The 6,846-nt window shown below is 32.9% G+C and overlaps 1 long non-coding RNA gene across 1 annotated transcript; it reads right to left on the reverse strand.

The window, feature by feature from the left end:
* Positions 1 to 3,465: 3,465 nt before the first annotated feature.
* On the reverse strand, positions 3,466 to 4,740 carry LOC137633985 (uncharacterized). Its single transcript, XR_011042401.1, has 2 exons — positions 4,081 to 4,740; positions 3,466 to 3,631 (listed from the first exon to the last, which is right to left on the reverse strand). It is a non-coding gene; the product is annotated as an uncharacterized lncRNA (long non-coding RNA).
* Between the last annotated feature and the right edge of the window lie 2,106 nt (positions 4,741 to 6,846).

Consider the following 6,846-nt stretch of genomic DNA (forward strand, 5'->3'; position numbering starts at 1 on the left):
ATATGCCTCTAGTTCTACTATTCACCCTCTGATATTTGTTTATGTCAGCTCTTACAGTGGTTTTACTAACCGTGTATAGCATTTGATAATACTTATTAACTATAATACCATAATATTGGAATCTAAATATCAGATACTCACAGTTATTGGGGAGAAAAAATTGAATATTTGTTGTTTTGGTAATGCTTGCTACAGAAACTTGTGTCACTGAGCCTTGCTCTGCCGCAGGACTTATCAGGGAAATATAGTCATCCGCAAAGGAAAGTCGTCCAATAGTAGTTTCTTAATATTTTTCTGATTGTTTACATTTGGAGGTCACCTCCAACCGATTTCAGTAAGTAACACTTAATTCTGATTAAATCCCAAAAACTTTCATATATCTTTCAAAGCAACGTGAGAAATAAAATGCTCCACCTTTCGCTCAGAATAATATGAAGGGGATTTGCTTCTTAGAAATTTGAGATCATTTTTGTTTTTGTTATTGATGTAGATTACCGGACACTTTGTGAAGTAGTTTAATGCACAAAAGGGCTCCTTCCTGAAGAAGCCTCAAATTCTTTTAATTTATAGATAGACCTTGGGTCATAGGGATCGGTACTGGGTCACTCTGCATTGAGCCAACATTGTTTGCCCAAAGAGAAACTTCTCAATGAAACAAAAAAATTGTCGTTATTTAATGTAATCATATACACCAAAAAATTAAAAGCAGATCAGAAGCACAAACAGTATGATCAAAGGTTAAAGGTCAAAGTATAGAGACATTAAAGAAAATAAGTGACTCATAAACTTATAAATTTAATATGGAAATTTATTTCTAAGAGAAGAAAATTTTATCTTCTTACTTAGGTTGTTTTTTATTTCTAATATCCATGTAATTCAATTAAATCAAAGTAGAATTAGTTTTAGGTAGAGAGAGAGAGAGAGAGAGAGAGAGAGAGAGAGAGAGAGAGAGAGAGAGAGAGAGAGAGAGAGAGAGTACCATCCTCCACCGACACTAACAATGAAGTGGGACATCTCACTCAGCAAACACATTTGAAAGGTCATCATTACGTGACCATCATATTACGACATCTGAGACAACAAGGAAACAAGGAAGACATGTACACGTGAAGAATCTAACCCCCCCCCCTATCCTTACCATCTATATATACCACTTTTAACTAATGTCCTTGTGATGGTAATAAAAGGTTTATATAAAAAACAGTTATTAATATAGATAAATTTATTGTATCAACAACAGCATATTATCAGTAAAATGTCTAAATATCAGTAAAAATGAATAGTGAATTATATAATCAGGTGCAGTGCATAAATGGTCCATATTAACACAAAAAAAATTAATCCAGGTTATCAATCAATATCATATAGGAATGTATGTCAACATAATGATATTCCCCAAATAACACAAAACATATATCAAATCTATTTACATTCCATGAGCAAGCATTGGGTGAAAATCAGAATTCAATGAAGGGTATATAGAGTATAGTACATTAGATTATATGTTACTATAAAATATTCCATAACGCTACAAAATATATAGTTTGTTAACAAAACAGTACGTTCAAATAATGTTGTGAATAGGTGTAGAGTATAAAAATAATATTTTCATATTATGTTGTAAATGGATATACAGTATGAAAAATAGTACAATTAAATTATGTCGTAAATTGGTATACAGTATAAAAATAGTATATTCAAATTATGGTGTTGAAGGATATACAGTGCAGAAAATATTAATATCATATTATGTTGTAAATGGGTATACTATATAAAAATTGTACATTCAAATTATTTTGTAAATGGGTATACAGTATGTAAATAGTACAATAAAATTATACCGGAATTGGGTATACAGTATAAATATAGAATATTTAAATTGTGTTCTTAAAGGATGTACAGTATAAAATTAGTAAAATTAAAATATGTCGTAAATGGGTATACAGTATAAAGTAGTACATTCAAATCATGTTGTGAATGGGTATACGGTATAGTAAATAGTACATTCAAATTATGTCGTAAATGGGTGTACAGTATAAAGAAAATACTATATTTAAATTATGTCATGAATGGGTATACAGTATATGGGCACTGATATATATTTAGAAAAAGTGCCATTTTGTGGAAGGGAATAACTATACTATGTGATGAAAAAATACATTCTATAAGGAGTATGAATACTGTATGTATCAACAAAAAAAATCATTCTTGGTAAGCCATTGATAAAAAAATATAACAAAAAGATTATACAGCACCAAGAAATTCTGCAAAAAAGATAAATTATGAATACAAAATTTCTTGTTTTCTGGTTACAGTGAAGATATATAGTATATTTTTAATTCTCTAACGAATTTTTAGATTTTTAAGGTAGAATTGGCACTAGCTTCCTTGCTCACCCAAATACCCCATTGAACAGGTGGGAAATAAGGGTCATGGGGCATAGACAGAGTTGGAAGTCTGAGGACAGGAGTCAGCAGGTGGAGAGCCTCATACTACAGGACCTTCGGGGCACTGTAAACCTTATCTCAGCTGCCGCTAGTTATCAGAATCAGGCATCGGACTATTGTGGACTTCTCTCAATTAGGATCAGATTCCTGTGGAAAAAAAACATAGGATTTTAGGTTGAAAAGGCTGATTTTTTCTTTGAGAAGGAATCAAAAGTTATTACAAAGCACATGGAATTTAGGAATTTATTTATAGGGGTTCTAAATTTTTTTTAATAAATAGGTTGACTCTGACAACAGGAGTGCACAGCTCTACAGAATGGACTGGATGTAGAAACGAACAGAAAATAATATGAGTAGTGGAAGTGAAATTCCTGAGAAAGAGTACGTGGAATGATACATGATGGGAGAAGACCTGAAGTCCTGTTGTTGAGATTGTGGACAGAAAAGCAGACTGGAGAAGGAGGTGAAATGTACACTGATGTGGTGGTTCTGTACCAAAATGCATGTTCTTTATTCCTGGAAATAAGTGATAAAATTATGAAAATAGTCAAGTATTCAAGTTCACTGCTCACCATGTAATTTGGGCCATCATCATCATGAGGGATATGCTTCAGGGTTTCATTAATTTCATCTTCCACTTTGGGAAGAGAAACTAAAATATATGAATGTTTCATAAAAGATTAATTTACAATTTCCATGTCAGCCACAATAAAATAGTTTCTTGCTAAAGATATTGCTTTAAGTTATTATTGAGACTAATCATATCTGTACAGTAGCAAATTTACATATAGGAAGGTGGCCTTTATATATTTACTCATTAACTCATTTTATTATGGAGAGTGTGTATGTGCTACTAATGAAATAAAGAGTATTTTGTTTTCATTACAATTCCTTGTAATTATATGATTATCATTTTGCTTGCTGGGTAATCCCATAAATCAATTACATCTACCCTTAATCCATTAGTAAGGTCGTTTCACTTGTGTGCTGATCAAAAGCAAAGCTATAATGTTACTCACCTAAAGATTGTGATTAAACAGGAGATAGAGTAGTGAGTTATTTTCAGTTCTGATCAATCAAGAGGCTTTAATCACCTAAGTGAATTCCAGATGATTTGCTGGGATGAAGATGTCCTCGTCTCGCTTCTCAAGGAGACTAGACTACTCTTCTTTGATTATGTGAATCTGCAATTAAATGAAGTTGATATTAAAAACTTTTCATAAAATATATGAAATAGCATTTGAAAAAACAGATCATCAAAATGGATTGAATGTTCCAGTTTTCGCATTACATTTATGATAGAACATTGTTCGAAAGAAAATATTCCATATTTATTTCAATAATCTTAATAAATTTACATTTAAAAGGACAATCTGGAATTAAATGGCTCCTTCATTCCAAGTCTAATCATTCCTGAATTTGTCACAATAAGGGAAAAAGAGAAATATTAATTATGCATCGACCAAATCCAGAGAACCATCCGGAATCAAATGGCTCCTTCATTCCAAGTCTTATCGACCAAATATCGACCAAAGAAAAATATAGAAGTTGAAGAGAGGAGGCTCTGTGCAAAGAAGTGGAACATGACTCTAGAGAAGGACAAAGTTAAGGAATGGCTATGTCTGGTACTCACCGACATCGATCCGAGACGAGAAGTGAAGGAATTAACACTTTCAGAGATGACCTGCTTTTCCCTGAGGTCAGACTCTATTTCCAGAATGCAGATAATGTCTGTTGTTTAGGTACATTGCCGAACCCTTCCAGCCATGCAGAGGCTCTTGTAGTTTTTTCAGCCTATAGGAAAAAGGTCTCAAAAAAGGCCTGAAAAACTCTCCACTCCTGCCCAGACAACAAAATAAAAACCATGAAAAGCTGTCGTATAAGCATGACCTCTCACCAAAGGGCTGATTTAGGTGCCATTTGAAGAAATGGTGGAATTTCCCAAAAGAAGCTCAACAAATAATTCTCCTGAAAACATGTAATAAACAAAGAATTAATCTTTGGTGAAAAAAAAATAGGTTTAAAGCATCTTGCTTAATGAGTGAAGACAAATTAGGTAAGTAAAATCCTTATGATGAAACTATTTAGAAGAGGGGATTTTTACAATTAGTTTCTAAAGACAAAAGTTGAATGATTGAAAACCCCAAGTTAATCTTTACTTATTTTTGTGATTCAGAAATAAAAAAAGTAATTTAGGACATATCTGTCTGTCTGTGTCTCTGTCTGTCTGTGCTGCCGAAGTGAGATATCCAATCTCTTTCACCTTTGTTTGTTTCTGCTAATATAATGAAGTTTTACTTCCAACGAAAAGAAAGAGGAAAGATTAATATCAAATTAAATATAAGACAGTACTGGAATATAAAAAGGTTCTAATATAGTTATGATATAGTAAATTATCAAATAAATATATTTTTATCATAAATAATAGTAATGTTAACAATGATAGTATCAATAAAAATGACAATTTAGAAAACTTTTGCAAAAGTTATCGACAGGAGAGTAACTTTATTCTTCGCGTCTTATTCATTAGGAACAATAAACTTAGATTTTATTTTTTTCCTTTAATTCATTTAGAGTAGTAACTTCAAAGTTTTTAACTTAAAATCTTACCTCATCTTTTTGTCTCAGTTCTGTGTTCTTTATCCTCTCATCAGAAGTTGACTAAATGGGTCTGACTGACGCTGTTCTAACATTTCAGCTTCTCTTCAGTCCAACAGATGACAGTGGACAATATCCCCTTGCACCAGTTAGTCAGTCAGTCAGTCAGTCAATCAATGTTCAGTTCTACCAGTTCATCTGATGTGTAAAAAGGAAATAGCATCAACATACGAGTGCAAAACAAAGTTTAAGTGCTATAGAAAAGATAAAATGTCTACAAAAGAAATCTTGTTGTGATATATCTTCACTCTGATCTTTTATTGCAAAACGAAATGGATCAACTAAATTAATAAGAATATGTAGTAGCAGAGCATATCTATTCATTATCATATAACATTAAAAGCAGGATAGAAGTTGTACAAAAACACTTTACATGTAAGTTCACAAAAAAGGATATACTTCTGATAAATATCATTTTGCATGGAGCAAATTGCCTGTTATAAAATGAGTAAAATAAAGGAGTTGTAGACAGGAGTGTCTATACAAAAAAGAGGAAGAAGATTACTTTAGAGAAGGTCACAGATAAGGAATAACTGGGTCTGGTAATTACCACCATTAATCCGAGATAAGCTTTGAAGACCTGTCTTGGGGCTGCTCCCTTAGGTCAGATTCTGATTCCTCAATTCAGAAATTGGCTACAATTCCTTATGGGAGACTCTTTACTTTCGCTCAGGTGTTGACTGGACTCGGTGTGCCCAACCTCCAAAATAAAAACCTGAGGTGAGGAGAGCCACTTTAGAAAGAGTATGTCAAGCACCTCGTTCCGCCAGCCGTGGTTTGGAACTTCCCTCGCCGGTCCTGGCCTCTGACATTCCAGCTCAGGTCTTTGCAAGGAAAGACTGGCTGAGTGCAGGGAGATGTCCAAATGACATTTCTCTATAGTGCTGATGCAAGCACCATTAGAGAAGACGGAGGAACTCCCAAAGAGAAGCTCGTCACTTAATCATTTCCCTGCAAACATAAAAGAAACATACAAAAAGAGTTATTTTGGAAAACAGGATTATCAAATGACTCTTCCTTAATTATCAATGATGAATTGGAGAAATAAATGCAATGGCTTAAGACCATTATAAGTAGGTACCTTTGCAATTATTATCTAAAAATTTTACAGAGTCAACTCTTATATTTCATTGTGTAAAAAAAATTGAAAATATTCTAAAATAAGTCTAATCGTATATATTTTTGGGGAAATATATGTTCAACATGAATAAAAGAAATGAATATTATTGTTAGTCTTCTAATTCAGTTTATTAAAATAGTAATTCCAAATACTACTCTTTACATTCCTTTCATTAAGAACAAAAACTACAAATCTTACATTTTCATTCAATTGATTAAAAGAAATAACTCCTTATCATACCCATTTCATACAATCCACGAAGAACAGTAACTCAAAATTCTTACCCTGAAACTCCTAGCTTATCTTAGTTTTCTGTTCTCTTCTCCAATGTCAGCTTCAGTTCTGCCTTCCTTCATTTTCTGATAAGAATTTCACTTCATGGGTCTGACGGACGCTGGCCTAAAATGTCAGCTTCTCTTAGGTCCAACAGATGATGAGGAACTGTATCCCTGTCCATCAGTCAGCCAGCCAGCCAGTCAGTCAGTCTTCTGTTCTATCAGTTCATCTGATCTGCAATAGGAAACAGCATCAATATATGAGGCCATTACAGAGTTCAAGTGTTTTACAAAAGATCAAATCTTTGCAATAAAAAGATTAGTGTGATAATCCTTTACTTTGATC

The sequence above is a fragment of the Palaemon carinicauda genome, chromosome 43 (assembly GCF_036898095.1).
Source record: "Palaemon carinicauda isolate YSFRI2023 chromosome 43, ASM3689809v2, whole genome shotgun sequence".
Taxonomy (NCBI): domain Eukaryota; kingdom Metazoa; phylum Arthropoda; class Malacostraca; order Decapoda; family Palaemonidae; genus Palaemon; species Palaemon carinicauda.